Raw genomic sequence first — 18,758 nt, 5'->3', positions numbered from 1 at the left:
TTTGCACCATGCAATACTGACCAGAAGCCGCTGCTGCCTATAGGTTCATGTGAGATATTTTATTTCCCTCCTAACATTAACTCCTGAAATATCTGAGAGGCATTCTCCCCCCATTCCCCATCTTCAGTCCCAAAACATACTTGGGATGTTTCATAAGACTCTGCAATGTTTCAGGCCCTCCCAAGGGATAGATATTACAGACTACTGCCTGCTTGTAGTTCAACCTTTACTGAATCAAACATTTAATATGCTCAATCTCTTCCAGGTCAAAATAGCATGATTGCTCATCAGCTGGTACTGGTCATGTCTTTAACTGATGCCTCTAACACTCTTTAACATTTAGTTCTTTCTGTTGCATGTTGATTAAGTAAGCTATCCTGCAATAGCACAATAAATTCAGCTATGTTCTCCTAAGATTTCACTGCTGCATAATCATTCAGATAATTAGTCACCTATGATCACTCTCATCACATTGATTTGCCAAAGCATTCTCCTTCAGCTACTGATGCACAATGTCTGTATCAAAATCTCTTTGTATATATCATCTTGTTAGACTCTTACTCACAATATATTGCTTCAAACTCCCTGCTGCATTGAAAATTATTAATGATACTGTAATCATAGCCTTCTGCTCCAAATTGACTCAAATCGTCTGATATTGGTATCACAATCTTGATACCAGTTAGTCTATCCCGTTGGTCATAAGATATTTCCAAAGAAAACAAATTCAACATTTATTCCTGATACTGCTGGCATTTTGGCACATGTCAATTATCTCCATGTTGATGTATAATCACCTCTGTTGTCTGCATGATTCAGTTGGATAACGTTAATTTATCTGGGGTAGCTAATACCTCAGTGTGTTAAAGCTAAATGCTGGAAGGACACAATGTTGCATGTTCAGTGGAGTAGTTGAGCACTAGGAAAGGATTAAAAACTAATTTTAATGCTTCCAGTACGAGGGTGTCTGGAAGGTTCTCGACCTCGACCACAGATAACACTATAGGCATGATTTTTTTCCAAGCCGGCATATTTGTCATAAGCATCCCTGTGAAATTGCAAGTCATTCTATCATGTAGTTTGTTTTATACAGCTGTCTGAAACAAAAGTGTTGTGTGTATCCCTTGAAATGGATAAAACTGAGTATCATCCAGTTAAAAATTCTTTGTAAAAGAAGGTTTAACGCCAAATGAAATTAATATGAAGTTAATAAAAGTTTATGGGCAGTCTACCCCTTCGTTTTCGACAATTATGAAATGGGCTGCTGAGTTTAAATGTGGCCATACCAGCCTTGAAGATTACCACATGAAGGATATCCAAAAAGTAACCACACCAGAAATAATTGATCAATGTACATGATATGGTATTGGATGATCAGCAATCAAAGTGTGAAATTGCTGAGACTACAGGCATTACAAAAGAACATGTAAAATATATTTTTCATGAAGAATTGCAAATGCAAAAAGCTTTCTGCAAGATGGGTACCATGCTTGCTCACAGCAGATCGAAAACACACTTGCATGAAAATCTCTGAATAGTTTGTGTTTTAACAAGAATAAAACTGATTTTGTGCATCACGTTATTACCATGGATGAGACTTGGATTCACCATTACATCAGAATTCAAACAGCAGTCAAAACAGTGGACAGAAGCCAGTTGTTCTGCACCAATGAAGACAAAGCCAGTGGCATCAGCAGGAAAGGTCATGGTATCAGTGTTTTGGGATGCTAAAGGCATTTTTATTAGTTATCTTGAAGAGGCTAAAATGAGAACTTGGGAATATTATCCAATCTTTTAATCAGACCATACAAAAAATATCATGAGAAAAGCCTCTATTTGCAGAAGAGAAAAATCATCTTTCAAGACAATGCATCTGCCCACAAAGATGTTTTTGCAATGCAAAAATTAATTAATCTGCACTATGCATTCTTAGAATATCCACTCTATTCTCCAGATTTGGCTCCTGATTTCTATCTTTTCCCAAAACTAAAACTCTTCCTCATTGATCAGCATTTTCTTCAAATGGAGAGGTGATTGCAGCTGAAGAGGGGTATTTGCAGATCTTATGCAGAATCACTACATGGATGGGATATTGGCACTGGAGCATTGGAAGGAATGTAGGAGTTTAGGTTGAAAAAAAATTTGAAATTATAAATTCGTTTTTTCATTGTTAGGGCAAGAATCGTTTATTTCAGGCTTACACAGTGATTAGAATACATTTTGGAAAATTATAGAGACAATGACTATGTTTGAGTAAAACTAGTTTAATATAAACCAAAATCCACTTTCGACATTTTGACCTTTATATCAAGATTATCTTCTGGGGCATTATATATATATATACACACAGAGAAACAAGCTGCACTACAATCTACATGGTTTGTTAAAGTTACTGAAAACAATCGCTACATTTATTGGCCTGACCTCTGGTGAAAAAAAAAACTTACAGCAATGCTAGTCATATTATTAATATTATCTTGGTTGTAATTGTACAATGGGAGTCACAAGTCTATATATATATTAACACCGTGATTATACATATAAATTCCAACCAGTTAATATTGAATGGTTTCCAATACTAGTTGAAGGTTGCCTAGAATCCTGGAAGTATGCTGGATACTAGATATTTGGCAGGCTTAACGTGTGCCATCCAGATTCTTGCAACTTTCAGGCCACCATTATTGTTGATATTTGCATAGTTTATCAGATTTTTGCAGGCTTCCTTCAATTTTCTTTCATAGCAGGTTTTTGTATGGTGTTGAGAGTGTGAATTGAGAGGTTTGCTTCACCAAAATGGTTATATTTAATGTGTCTTATTTTTTCTTTCTTACGTATAGGTATTGAATGGTCTGTTTCACCAATGCATAGTAATTTACAGGTGCAGTGGATGAAATATACTCCAGGATGTCACTGGGTGGAGAGGATCCTTGGAGGAGATGAATTTAAATGTGACATTGAGGTTTTAATGGTGCAGGATTCTGTTGATATTTTTCTGATAACCTTTTAATGTATAGGATGGCTATGATTTTACTGTAATCTAGATTTTTTATGATGTTTTATGAAGTACTTTATTAATAGTATTTTTGTTATAGCCATTATATATAAATGTGTCACTGATGATAGAACAATTGCCTTTATAAGTCACCTTGGTAAAGTGATGATGATCATATTGACGAAAAGATTGAGAACATGCAGATGATCAAGCAAGAATTAGGAAGGATAGAACTACAATTCAACAGATTTTGACAATGAGGTTAATAGCAGAGAAACCTAGGAGAAAAAACAAAAACATATATACTTGCTTTGTTGATTTTCAGAAAGCATTTGACAGTATTGACCAGAAAGTGACATTAGCAGGTCTGGAATCCTAGGGAATTGATAAAAAACTAATACCTATATTAAAAGATGTTTATCAGAATGCAGTTGCAGCAGTTAGAATAGGTGATGATTTGGGGAAATGGTTTAAAACAAGCAGAGGTACTAGACAGGGAGACTCAATATCACCAAGCATTTTCATCACACATTTAGAAAGAGCAATGGACAAATTGAAGGATGATGCCAAAGGAATATCTGTACACAGAATGAGAATTAAAAATCTGAGATTTGCAGATGACATTGTTATTATTGAAGATGACAAAAGAGAACTACAAAAAACACTGAAACTGATAAATGAGGAAGGGAAGCGATTTCGACTTATTATGAACTTGGAAAAAACGAAGACAATGGTATTTGGTGAGATGAACATGAAATAAAAGATACAGGTGGATGGAACTGATATAGAAAATGTAGAACAATTCACATATTTGGGAAGTAAACTGACAAATGACTTGGACTGTAAGAAATAAATAAATATCAGGATTGCAAAGGGAAGAACAAATCTGAAGGCCATGGATAACATCTGGAAAAGTAAAGTGATCAGTTTGCAAACAAAACTAAGAGTACTGGAAACATGCATCTTCAGCAGTGTACTGTATGGTTCTGAAACGGTAATAAGGAATCAAGGAAAAGAATTTTGGCATTTGAAAGAACTTGTTACAGAATAGGTTGGATACAGAAAATCACCAATGAAGAACTCTATCAGAAGATACAACCAAACAGAATCTAATGCAGAAGATTATAAAATGGAAGCTGCAATTATTTTGACACATCTGTAGAATGAGTGAGGACCAGAAGATAAAGATATTTATGTTTGGTATTTTGGATGGTTTAAACAGAATAGGTAGACCATTCAAAGAATAGATAGACTATATAAAAGACTGATGTGGAATGGGTGTATGAAAACTGTGACACTCTGCACTGGATAAAGAAAGGTGAAGGAAGATAGTGAAACAGGCATCAGACATCAATGGGCAATGAGTCCGTGGTTCGTGATGACGATGATTTTTAGTTCTTGTTTCAGAGCTTGCTGGTTAGAGCAAATTATTATAGCTCTGTTTTTAAGGGTGTTAATGACTCCATAATTTTGTGATGGTGGCGGTATGAATTGGCATGTATGTATTGGCCATTGTGTGTGTGTCGGTTTGTGGTAGAGTGTGAAGGATAGACTTCCTGAAGAAACATGTGTGACTAGTGTATCCAGGATGGGAGCAAGTTCTGATTTTCAATTTTGATCGTAAATTGTATGCATTCATGTTGTTTGTTCAGGTGGCTAAGGAATGTATTTAGCGTTTGTCGCCCATGTGGGCAGGTAACGAACACAGTGTCAACATATCTAAGCCATGCTGTAGGTTTTAGAGTGGAGGAATCAAGAGCACTTTCCTGAAAAGTTTCCACATAGAAGTTAGCAATTGGGGATAGTGGTGAGCCCATGGCCATGCCTTCTTTTTGTAGGTAAAAATTACTTTTTATTTTGCCACACGAAGTAACCAGAACGTAGTACGTGGACAAAGAGGGCCGTAATTTCGGGTGGAAATTTGTTCCTTAGGAGAAGAATTGTGTCATTGATTGGGAAATTTGTAAAAAAGGCAGAAACATCGAAACTGATTAATAAGGCATCTTTGTCGAGTGTTATGATTTTTTAATTTTGCTTATAAAGTGTGTGTTCTTTATGTAGGAGTGGGAATGACCTACTACCTCCTTGAGTGTTGATGCTAATTTCTTGGCTAAGTGGTAATTAGGGCTATTCCTTCCACAATATGTCGAAGCAGCACATTTTGTTTGTGTATTCTGAGGGAGCAGGCATAATGGGGTATAAATTTTTTAACCATGTCGGATGGCCATGAAGTGACAGACTTAAGTAGTTTCTCTGTTTTGTTCTTTCTACTGTTTGTTGGGTTATAGTTTACCAGCTGATAGGTACTGTTATCAGAGAGTAGTTCATTCCTCTGATGGATGGAAGTTGACCTGTCAAGGAAGACGGTGTCATTGCCTTTATCCAATTTCGTTATAATTATGTCTTGATTGGCTTTCAATGACTTAATCGCTGCTAGTTCTGTTTTTGTAAGATTGGTATGAATATTTTTCTTATTATTTAGAACATCGTTTCTCAAACTGTGGTACATGTACCGCTGATGGTACATTATGTCATTTTTGGTAGTATGTATGTATGTATTGGCCAGTGTGTGTGTGTGTGTTGGTTTGTGGTAAACTGTGAAGGATAGACTGCCAGATGGGAGATGGGTGAGTAGTGTATCCAGGACATAAAATATTTAAATAAATGTTCAGAAACATGTATTTTAATATTGTAATGAATAGACAGTTCCAAATATTTAGCTTGGCGAATGGAATAAAATGAAGAAATAAATTTTATTGGAGTTTATATGAATTTTCAGATGCAAAGTCTCATTTGCATGTCATATGGGTTTCATATTTAATATTTATTTTGAACCTATTTTATGGCAGCACATATATTTTTGGTGGCACACAAATCTGAAAGCATACACCAACTCAACATCACCAGAGTTGAACATTGGTACTGTCAAAATAAGAAGCCTGAATGTGCAAAGAAATGGAGCTAGCTGAAGAATTAGATAAGTACTAGATCAACATAATATGGGTGACTGAAACAAAAAAGACAAAAACTTTTGATCTTTCTGAGCAATTAAAGCAAAATGTTATACTAAGGAAAAGGAGTAGCCATAGTATTCAACACAAAATACGAGTCTAATCTTCGTGAATGGCAGGCATTCTGAAGTAGAGTGATGTGGGCTAATATCAGAATGGGGAATTGGACAGTGAGGCTTATTTGTGCCTATGGTCCCACTGAAGGTTCTATTAAGGTAGAAGTGGAGGAATGTTTTGATGCTTTAGAAAAAGCAACTGACACAATGAAAAAGGAAAAGTTGGTCCTTGTTGGGGATCTAAATAGCAGAGTAGGAAATTATTGTCAGACACAAAGATATTTTCAGAAAATTTGGAGAAAAGAGCAAAGTTAATAATAATGATAAATACCTTTTGAATTTCTGCTCAGGACAAGGACTGGTTATTACTAAACCATGTTCCAACATAAAAATGTGCACAAATTCATATGGAGGGAAGAGGCAAGGAATAAGAAAAGTCTCATTGACTATGTTATTGTTGATAGTGATGTTTTCTCCATGGTGCAGGACACCAGTGTACAGAGGATTTGAAGTTGGAAGTGATCATTATTTATTTCTTGAGCAGGATAAAATGGAATTTCATATTGGAAAGAATAATAACATGTAAAAAAGTTTTAAAGCGAATTAAAGTTGAGCTGCTCTCAGATATGAACTGAAGTCTAAAATACACTAAGATTATTGAAGAAAAAATGAAAGAGTTTGAAAACAGGAACCAAACCTCGGAGATTCAGTGCCAAGCCTCGACGAAAACCCTGATTGATTCAGCCAGAGAGGCATGTGGTGAGGTTGTCTGCATGGATAGAAAAATCAGAACTCCATGGCGGACACAGGAAGTTAAAGAGGCTGTGAAGGAAAAGAAGAAAGCATATCAAAAGTTCCTGTAAAATAAGTCAGCTTGTGCCCTTAGAGAATACAGAGACAAATCCAAGAATGCTAAACACTGTAAAACTAGTTAAACAAAAGTCATGGGATAACGTTGGCAAGAATATAGAAAATAAATATCAAGAAGGTTGTAAAATATATTCTGGGGCTTGTTGAAATAGATTAGAAATGGAGGGGAGAGTGCTGTAAAAGGAATTAGAGATGATAAAGGTGACATGAAAACAGGAGAAAAAGATATTCTTGAACTATGGAGTAATTAATTACTTCGAAAAAGTGCTAAATGAAACAAGGAGTTATAGCAGAGTGGTAAAAAACACTCAACAGGCATACAGTCAGGAATACATATCCATATTCGAAGTAGAAAAAGCAATCAAAGGTTTGAAATGTGGAAAAGGCAGCAGGAGTAGATGATATTCCTCCAGGAATGCTGAAATATGGTGGTATAAGAGTCTTACAGTGGCTGCACTGCATGGCTCAGAAAGCCTGGACAGAGGAATGAATTCCTGATGATTGGAGTAGAGCTCTAATAGTACCCATATATAAAGAGAGAAATAAAACAATGTCAGAATTACAGAGGTATTTCTCTACTAAGTGTTCTTAGCCATATCTATTCAACTATACTTGAGAAACGGTTGAGAGGAATTGTGAAAGGAAAGCTTGGTGAAGAACAAGCTGGATTCAGGCCAAATCGAGGCTATCAGGATCAGATCTTCACTTTACAACAAATAGTTCAGAAAGCATGGGAATATAACAAAGATCTGTATTTAAGTTTTGTCGATTTGGAAAAGGCATATGACAAGGTGCCACGAGAGAAGCTATTCAATACGCTACAGTTATATGGTGTCAATTGGGCATTATATCAAGCAATACATAGTCTTTATTTGAGTTGTAAGTCAGCAGTTAGAATTGAAGAAAGTACAGGAAGATGGTATTATTGTTAAATCTGGTTTGAGACAAGGATGTACATTATCTCCTCTGTTATTCATCATCTATATGGATCACATTATGAAGGAAACTGGTATTAAACATGATATCAAACTTGGAGATGTTAATGTCAACTCTGCTTTATGCGGATGATGTTATACTTCTAAACAAATCCGCTACAAGTTTGCAAGATTCCCTGACTAAATTGAATAACTGTTGTAATAGATATGGTATGAAAGTCAGCGTTAAAAAGACAAATCAATGAAAATAGGTAGAATTGTTGAAAATATCATTTTCGTTGTGAATGGGGAACCTGTGGAACAAGTAAAATATTTCAGCTACTCATGCACGATTTTTAGTGAAGATGGCAAATTAAATATGGAAATAGTCAACAGAATCAAAGCTGGTATGTAGGACGTCAATTGAATAAATTCATATGGAATAAGAGAAATTAGTCAGAACACTAAATTAGCTGTATAAAACACAGTGTTCAAACCAGTTTTAACTTATGGAATAATAGAGCTGGGTCAGAAATAAAACACTTGACCAAAGACCAGAGACTGCAGACATGAGAGTCCTGAAAAATATTAGAGGCATGAACAGATGGCATCAATGGCAATATCATATAAAAACGAGGATATGAGGAAAGAACTTGACAATGTCAGCATCCAGGAATGCGTTAGCAGAGCTAATCTCAGGTGGTATGGTCACCTAAACAGAATGGGAGAGGAAAGATTAGCAAAACAAGTGTTCTCTGCCAGGATGGCAGAAAAACGACCCAGAGGAAGACCAAGATATATGTGGATTGATACGGTACAAAGTGGCTTAGACGATAGAGATATAAGATCTGATAATATTGGAGTCTTGACAAGTAGCAGACTGATTTGGAGGAAAATTGTAGATAGGAAGTTGTTAATGATGTAAATTTTTCATGTAGTTCTATGATATCCTGTACACCTCTTGAGGGTACTTCAGGAATTTGATGACGATAACATATATTTTTTGATTCTTATTTAAGTGGTACAAAATTTAAAAACTTTGAGAACCCACGGTTTAGAACATTTCTGGTTTCTATTCGTATTTTATTAGATATGCTGTTGGGTACAGACCTAATGCCTTTTTCTATGTGGTAAATAAAATCCAATTTATTGACTATTTTAGGAGCTATTGCATTGTTAAGGCTTTCCTCAAGTAGCAAAAGTTAGCAGCTATTTAAGGTGTGTCTTGAAAAGTTGATTACATGGTTCTTATTTGCAGATGGTTGGTTTCTCCTTGTTTCCCTTGTTTGTTATTCAATGTTGGAGCTATTTTCGATGGAGGAGATCTCCTGATTGGTTGGATTTGTATGATTGGTAGCTATAGTTTGCCGTTGTTTTAAAATGTGAAATTTGGCCTTGAGTTTTTCTTTATTTGCTAAGATATTTTTGGCCGAACTGTCAGTAACTCTTGCAAGTACTTGTAGCATATCTGGATTTATATAGCTCAATAGTTCATGTGTGCAATTTTAGAAACCTGATTTTGAGTTATCGCTAGGTTTTTGCTGGCTGTTTGGATTTGATCTATGAGTATTGCTTTCTCTGTGCAGTCATATATATAAAGTGCTTTAGTGGACGTAAATTTCTTTTTTAGCTTGATGCAGATAGGAATAAGGTTAATGTCTTGGCATCTCTTTAAAAAGGCTGGCTGAAAGCCTTTGGCCCCCGTGATGCTACCAGTCATCATATATTGGCCCTCGTATAAGATGAAGTTGGCCACACCTGATCTATATTATGGTTCTATTTAAGTTTGTAATTCATGTAAATTTTAAATAGAACCATAATATAGATTATTATTTGATAAATAGGTTAACATTATTTATTTGCTTTATTGTGTTTTGACTCATCTATATATTATTTTAAAAATTGAGACAAAATAAATTTCGATCGACCCCAAAGCATTATGTGATCTACCCGTTGATCACGATCGACGTCATTAACACCCCTGCACTTATCCATTGTAATATTTTATAACTGAAACCCATTTTATCCAATTTATGCTGCAGTCTGTCATGTTGTATTCTATCAAAAAGCCTTAGCAAAATCCAAAAGTATCATGGTGTATCCATTCCCTTTATCTAGTTCATTGGTAACATTGTTAAAGAATCTGAGCAACTTGCTAAAAAATGACTTTCCCTTAGGAGATTCACTGTCAACCCATTTCTGCATGTGTGTCCTAATTTGTACAAAATGTTCACCACCACTCCTGAGATACTAATTGGTCAATAGTATCTCAGGAGTGGTGGTCATTTTCCTGAGATACTAATTGGTCTTTGCACGACCCTTGTGCAATGGAATTACCATACATTCCTTCTATTCCCGCAGAATCTTCTCTGTTCTGAGACTCATTAAACACCTAGTCAAAGGAATGATCAGTTCAGCTGAACACTTTTTTTAGCACACATGCTGCTTTTTCATCAGTCCCTATTCCTGAATTCTTATCCAGTTTGTGCAACAGCTCTAATACCTCTTCCCCACACACCTGCATTTCTTCATCTAGTGAAGAGGTAACAGTGAGCTCAGGTTGCATTTACCAGGTTGATAGCGTTTAGCAAAATGGGCACCCTGATTAACTGAACCTCTTCTGCATCAGTAACCCTCATGCCACCCTGAATTAGAAGAGTTACTCTTCCGTATTCATCCTTTCTTTTACTTGCCGCATATCGATAGAGTTTTTGAGTTGTCTTTAGCATATACAGCCAGTTTCTGTTCATAATCAGACTTTGCATTCTGTACAACAGTTGTGACTATTCTAGCCTGCTGCTTATAACATTCATAACGGACGTCATCCTTATACAAATTGTCTTCCTTCCACTTTGTCCTTTTCTTACGAATTTCTTGCTTAATAAGATTACACATCCCATTGATTCCTACTGTATTCATTCTTTGAACTCTTGGGACACATTCTGATATCGCATCATTTAAGTATGGTTTAAATGCTTCCCATACACTGTCAATATCCTTTCCATCCAATAACTGATCACATTCCACTGAACTCGGTTAGAATTTCCTGCTTTGTAGTTCAACATGTAACCTTTTTTGATGGAACATTCATAAACTTAGTCACTTCCCAAGTGAGTACCACATGATGACTGTCATCAGCTGGAGGCAGAATAGTTGCATCTTTAACTGAAATGCCCTTTGACACTAATCAAATCTAGCACCCTTTATACCTTGAGTTCCTGTTCTCACATACTGCTTGAGGAAGTTGTCCTGCAATAGCTCAATAAATGCATTTTCATTCTTCTCATGAGATTCTACTGCTACGCAATCAATATTTGGATAATTAAAGTCTCCCATTATGATTATCCTTTTCCACTCACCTTTTGTATCTGGTGATGCATTTGTTCATCACCAACAACTGATCCACCAGGTCTGTAACAACACCCCACTATGTAATTTTTCTTGATAGTCTCCACTTCGCATCAGATGGCTTCAAACTCATTGCACCACATGAAAAATTGTTAGTAGTATTACTACAATTATAGTTCTCAACTCTAACTGGTTTTAAGTCATCCAATATCATTAGCAGCATGTCCCCTCCTATCCACTCTATCCTTCCTAAAAATACTGTACCTATGACACTGGATACCAGTTAATAGGTCTGATTCTGATAGACTGGTATCACTAATTCCTACAATCTAAGATTGCAACATATTGACTAAAGCAACAAACTCTAACGCTTTGTTTCTGATTCTCCTAGCATTCGTGTACAGACATAATAATCTAACTGCATGTTCCTTAGTATACCCTGGTTTGCAGTCTGTCTGACCCAATTGCACAACTTGCAGATTTCTATTCTTCTCTAATGCCTTACACATGTAGACATAATTGGTCCAAAGGGGATGAACACAAACCTGAAAACGTTCTATCCTCGTCAACATTCCAATGACAAAGTCCATTCCTGTCTTTAACACCGTTATATACCATTTTTACTCTTACTTTCACATTCAAACCCTTCCTCCCTTTATAGTTTACTTTCCCTGACTCTCTGCCTTAGGTCTCATACCAGTTATTAGTTTTTCCAGACTCCTGATACCAAACAAATTCAGGTGTAGGCCATCCCTCTTATACAAATCCAATCTTTCCTCAGACTCACTCCAGATATCCAAAAACTCACATCCATTCCTTCTACATAGCATATGCATTGAATCGATTGCCATCATAGGCCTTCTTTTAAATTTTTGTCATTTTTGTCATAGCAAGGTAAAATACTAACGATTTTCACTTTCTCATTCTTCACTGTTACATCTTCCAGCAACCTTTTCATGGCCTCTCTCATACTGATGTTATAACTCGCATGTTTTATTATAGTCACCATACATTAAGTTTACATTCCAATCTCATATTCTCTAGTTCAACAGCTTTTCTGTGGGTACCCATCCCATCAAACGCTTTAGAAAAGGCCACAAATACCATAGTATGTATGTGTGTATATATATATATGTGTGTGTGTGTGTGTATGTATATATGTATGTGTATATATATATATATATATATATATATATATATATATATATATATACATACATACATACATAGAGGGGATACGCTAACCACTCGGCCAGCCAGCCTGGCTGGCCGAGTGGTTAGTGTATCTGCTCTCCAGCCAAAAGGCTGCAGGCTTGAATCTTGCCATGGGCATGAATGTTTGTGTCTGTGGAAATACTAGTGGTGGTGGGCAGCAGTAGATGGCGTTGATGTAGTTGCAGCAAGTTGGTGGAGTGCATAGTGGAGAAAGTTGTAGAGTAGGTGTCCTCCTTCAATGAGTCCTTGGACTCCCTGCAGGTGGCAAATAATAATAATAATAATATATATGCTTTTTATCGACCTTAGCTGTCACATTGTTATAAAATAGGAGCAGATTGCATGACATGACCTCACTTTACTAAACCCATGCTGTTTCTTGCAAAGTATAATTTCTCAACTTGCCTCTGTATATGACTTTTTGTCAAGTTCTCTGAAATCTTCATCACTCTGCAGATACTAATACTTTGGAATACATGTTGGTTTTTGTATCACCTTTGTACAGTAGACTATCATGCATTTTTTCCTGATATGACAAAAATTAACTCACCCAGGTGAAGGAATGAATAGTTCTTTTGAATATTTGTTAACAGATCTGATATCTGTATTGCTATCCTTGTCATTCACCTCTATCCATTCATCTGATGGTGTGGTAGCATGCTTTAGAAAAGTTGTGTGGTAGCACAATGAACCATGTTGTATTCACCAGATTGATCGATTATAGTGAAGTAAGTATTCATTACTTGAAAATATGCATTTGCTTTTCACACAAGCATACTGTTTATATGTGTTACCTATACAACAAGTTTCTTTTCATACTCAGCCTTGCAAGGATCAATGCAGTTGCAAAGTTGCAGTCTCCCACACCAGTCGAGCAGAAATGCACCTACCTAAAGCATCCCAAGGATGTTTGATTGAATTTGCATGTTCCTCTGGTAAGTAATAATGAATACTGATCATGTTTTGGAGTTGTTGATGAGCGACTTACCTTGTGTTTTTCAAACATTTCCTCTCTCTAGAAATTGATTGCAAAGTTGCAATTATGTTTTGCATTAGATGACATGCTTGAGTGAAAACTTGCTACATTTGTTCAGCTACTAATCGACCAGTGGCTCTTCAAGCCATGGATTCTGGGATATGCTGCTCTGCCATTATTAACAAAATAACGGGTAGTAGGTGATACAAGTTTACAATTGAAATGACAATTATGCACTGTGGAAGTGCACACAACAAACTATGCTTTTGTACCCCCACATGCTGATAAGGCTAAGATTTCTTACATGATTTTGTATGCAGCTCCATGTTCTACACTTTGTATGTTAAGAATATTTTAAAATAAATGTATTATATTTGTGAATTATTTTTATGATTTTTATAATTTTGAAAACCAACATACCCCCTAATTGTTTTGACGAGTATATTTATCTAACTGAACACCCAATAAATTATTTCAGGAAATGACAATGTATGCTAAATATTAATTAAAAGAAAAATTTTAATCAATACTTCCTATATTTCAGCAATATTATATTGCCAGCTTCATGGGAACATAAAATTATGATGTGTGCATACAGGCACTAACAACAAACAAATGAGGCTGAAGAAAATAACTAATGTTCCTAGAGTTCTACAGTACCACTTAGCAGGCTAAATTGGGTTGTCTTGGCTGCTGGGCTGATGTTCTCATGATGCAAGCTTCCCAAATTTGGTGGTCTCATGCAAAAATGTTGAGGTTTGGAAAGATTTTAAGAGATGATGCTGATTTCATGAAAAATGGCATTGTTCATGCCTTAAATTACAAACCATTCGAATAAAACCAAGAAGTCCTCTAAAGAAATTCAATGATGACTTCTGAGGCCACTCTAGGCCTAAATCCTTGACAAGGATGATGATGAAAATGATTCCAATAAATTATTAACACATTCACTGCCATGCTACTTCAGCATAGTCTGTTCCCATATGCCAAGCAATTTCACTTCTTCAAGGTCAGTACAGTAATCTAGTTGCCGGCGGTAAGCATCATACGAGTATACTCATATTAGGCTTGTGCAGAGCATATACCATCTATGAGAATACACAGTTTTGATGCTATCTCCATAAGCCAAGCATTTTCCCTTCTTCAAGGTCAGTACAGTAATCTCGTTGCCGGCGTTAAGCATCATACGAGTATACTCGTAGCTGGCTTGTATGGCTGGTTTACCAACTATGAGTATACTCATAGTTGGCAGTGAACGTGTTAATGATTTATTGATAAATTATTATCAATAAAATACTAACCTAACCTAACCATATCTTATCTTGTTGAATGCTAACATATGAAATCTTTTGCATGCGTTTCGAAAATTTGAATGTGTACTTGCATTCTGCTTGAAATTGTCAGTTACACAAATTGCAACAAGCTGATTTGTCTGAATTTGCAGTTGTAATCTTCAAAAATGGAGTTCATCCTTAGGTTTTTGACACCAGTGTACATAATGTATATAGTTTTCTTGGTGAGCATGTGTGGGGAAAACATAATGCATTAATTCCATGGTAGAGGGCCTTGATCAGGGCACATTGATTATTTTAAGGTTTGGTTTGACCTGTTTTAAAAAAGTTGATTAGTTGTTAGACAGGAATTCAGAGACCACTGGTTTCAGGTTTTGGGAATGCAGACTATGAGGTAATATTAAGTGAATGCAAATTGCAAAGTTTAGTATATAAAAGGAGAGAGGAATTTGACCATACCATAAGTTGGTAAGGAGTGATTTTAAGAATAATGTTAATGAAATTTTTCACAGAATGTGTGGTAATAATGAGAGAACAAAGGACCATATGTGGAAACTGTATAAGGGTGTAAGCAGTGGTAGATAAAGAGTAATTTTTCCATGGTGGGTGATTATTCCATTGAGATCTGATGATGATACTAATAATTCAATTGGCTGTTAAATGAAAGTATTGCAATGCCACTATCCCAGAGAGTGGAAGGAGTTTAAGATGGTGCAATTACATAAGGATGGTAGTTGAAGGCAGGTATGAAACTATATCTCTATTTCTTCTCCAGTTGAGTTTGTAGAGCTAGTTTGTAGACCTGTAAATAGAAAGCAGTTGAGGACAGTAGTGTTTATCGAGACCGTTTTCGATTTTAAAAAAGAGCACTCTTGGTTTGTAATCTGATTATCTTTTACAAGTCATTTTTTAATTTTTCAAATCATTGAACAGGGTGCCAGATAATGTTTTTCAGTTGCAACTTATGGGTTTGGATATATGGTTAGTGGATTAAATTAGTGGCGTTTTAAAAGATATCACATAGTTGTATATGAAGAGCAATGTCAGAGCATTAAGTTTACAAATGATATTCCACAGGTTTCAATATTGTCACTGATATTATTACAGGACTACAGGTATAGTTCAACTTTTTTGCAGACGTGTAAAGTTTGGAGTGTTATTAGTAATTGTTAGTGCTTCTGGATAAAAAAGTGTATACTCACCATGATGATGTAATTACAGCAATATCCACACTTTTAACATATCCTCTGATATATTGTCACAAAGATCGCTTCTTGCTTTTGGTATCAACATTTTATTCTTGATATGCAGCCACTCGTTTCTGTCACAGAAGTCATTTATCTGTAAAAATGTCCAATATCTGGTCAAATCGTCAGAATCTGCTTCCTTTTGACCATGTGGATCTTTGGTCTTGGTTTCATAATCCTCTCCACCGAGTGTATTTTCGCTGCTAGTTTTCTGTTTTACATGATCACAAGTAGAGTCAACATTTTCTGCTTTTTCAGCCTTCCTTTTTTTACTCATTAGCATAAAGTAACTACTTATTTTATTTATTTTGAACAATGGTTGCACTGATTTAACTTAGATTAATTCAAAATTCACATGAACACCTGCCTGTTGCAGAGTGAATATAGAACTGATAAAGTGATATTGGAAGCAATCAGAAGTGAACACAACTTCCTGTTTCCAGTTGCATACAAACCAATGAAACAGGAAAGCAGGGTACCAACGTATGAATAATCAAAACTGAAATTTGTGAACACAGAACCATCTACCAGAATATTTATAATACATTTTCTGTCAATAAATCGCAAAATTTTAAAACTTAAGAAAAAAGGTCCCAGTACTGCATACCATTGCATACCACCTGATAAAAGCACTGGTAATAGTGCTGATGTTTAGGCTCTTCAAGAGTATTTGAATAAGCTTAAAAATGTTGCAAATATATGGGGATTGATTTCAGTCTAATGCAACTGAATGTAAGAGGTTTTAACACGTTCGCTGCCACGCTACTTTGCCATGGTCTGTTCCCCTATGCCGAGCAGTTTTACTTCTTCAAGGTCAGTACGATAATCTCGTTACCAGAGGTAAACGTCCTACGAGTATACTCGTAGTTGGCTTGTACAGAGCATATACGGTCTATGAGAATACATAGTTTTGAAGCTAGCCCCACAAGCCAAGGATTTTCACTTCTTCAAGGTCACTACAATAATCTCGTTCCCAGCGGTAAGCATCATATGAGTATACTCATAGCTGGCTTGTGAAGCAGGTTTACCCACTACGAGTATACTCGTAGTTGGCAGCGAATGTGTTAAATATTTAATCGAAAGATCAGATGCTTCTTACTCACTTGGTGGAGTTATACTTGAAGAAATGGAGAAAGGAATGGGTCTCATGGCAACTGTAGATAGAAATTTAAAGTTTACAGGATATCGCAAATGTTATTAAGAAATTTTGGTGAAGGCTGCATTATTAATGTCAGGCATTGAACACATGAAATAAAAGTATGGTGGTCCCATTGTATAAGGCATTTCTATGCATCTCTCTGCATTTCTATGCTTAGGTTTGGTGACTGGGATTTCAAGAAGATGGAGTAACCTGGGAAAGCGATACATAACAGAAATGATGCCAAGGCTGCATAAGGTTGATTATAAGGAGAGACTTAGGGTATACAGATTATATAGTTTGACAGATTGAACACAAGGAGGAATATGATCTAAACATTTAAGGTGAATGGTTATAATTATGCTGACACGAGATTTTTCATATGATAAAATGAGGGGAAAGGAAATTAGGACAAGCGGCTACCCTTGGAAATGAAAAATAGAGAATAAATGGTAAGAAGTAATTTTGCATAAAAAGTAGCAGTGGTGTGGAATGCATTGCTTTACAAAGTACTGAAAGTGCAAACTTTGGATAAGTTTAATAAGTGGTATGGTGGACTTTGTATTCTCTGGTGTTGTTGACTTTCCATGATGCGTCCTAAACTCGATGATGTTGAGGTGGATAATAATAATTGAAGTAGCTCAGCTTAAAACACAAAATAAACTGTTTAGTTTAATTTTTGACACTTACACATCTGTTTCCAATAGATGACCTCTGTTGTTGGAATTTTGCACAATATTGGATTAGTGCATATGTCAGATAATTAGTATGCCAGCAGAGAACTGCTTAGAATTTGAAGAGAAAAGAATAGGTTAATATGGTGTCTGTCTTTCTAAAGATAACACAACCCAACACAATTTTTGCTAACTTTTATATGAGACTTGTTTTTTTACTAATTTGGGTGTGGTGATTTCAAATATCAAACCCATTTTTCTCTATCACGTCAGGTTTTTCCTCTATGGCATTTTCTTTTTGCTAATTTGTAAGTTTTTGATAGTTTTAAGGAGGAAATACTATTTAGAGAATCAAAACAATCGATTTTATAATATTATTTTCTGAAAGTATGTACTTTTTAAAATCTGTTCCTAACGTTTTATCAAGAAATTCGAAAAATTCCTGAAGATATGGCATATTATTCAAAGCAGTGTTCAGATCAGAATCGGAGCGCTCACCACTGGCACTTGTTAGTAAACGAATAAATGCATAAGAACCTGCAACGGCACATACTGGTGATTTGAATGCAAGAGAAGCTGATAATTAGATACATAACTACTTAACAATATTCATTAAAAATTACAAAAATATTTATAAAAAAAATAACAATTTTACTTACACATGAGTTTCAGGGAATAAATGTTTGTTTGTAGCAATTTCTGCTATGTTCTGTTTCGGCAATCCCTTTGAATACTCCAACAATAGTCAGCCATTATGTGAGAATCCCATCTTCCTTGGTACTGATCTTCCATAGTTTTTAAGTCTTGATGAAATCTTTCGCCTTGTTCATTGCTTACAGCACCTAAACTCTCGGGAAATCTATCAAGATAACTGTATAGGAAATGAAGCTTTATGCCCATGTTTCAACCTAGGCACTGGAAATTTTCAAGAATTGTTTCCACTAGATCTTTGTAATTGCCCACTTTTTTGTTTCCAAGAAAATTATTCACAACCATTGTAAATGAAGTCCAGGCCTCTTTCTCAA

At 35.7% G+C, this 18,758-nt stretch overlaps 1 long non-coding RNA gene across 1 annotated transcript in view; it reads left to right on the top strand.

Annotated features, from left to right (window-relative positions):
- The window catches only part of LOC150103666 (uncharacterized), an 84,069-nt gene that overhangs the window by 52,889 nt on the left and 12,422 nt on the right, over nt 1-18,758 (top strand). The window contains exon 3 of the long non-coding RNA XR_016548712.1: nt 13,230-13,341. This is a non-coding gene — a long non-coding RNA (uncharacterized LOC150103666). The remainder of the gene's footprint in view (nt 1-13,229; nt 13,342-18,758) is intronic.

This window comes from Typopeltis vanoorti, chromosome 8 (genome assembly GCF_054136105.1).
Source record: "Typopeltis vanoorti isolate ZY-2024b chromosome 8, IOZ_Tvanoo_1.0, whole genome shotgun sequence".
NCBI classification, from domain to species: Eukaryota; Metazoa; Arthropoda; class Arachnida; order Uropygi; family Thelyphonidae; genus Typopeltis; species Typopeltis vanoorti.
Note: the sequence above shows the minus strand (reverse complement) of the source record. Positions and strands in the feature narration are given on the sequence as shown.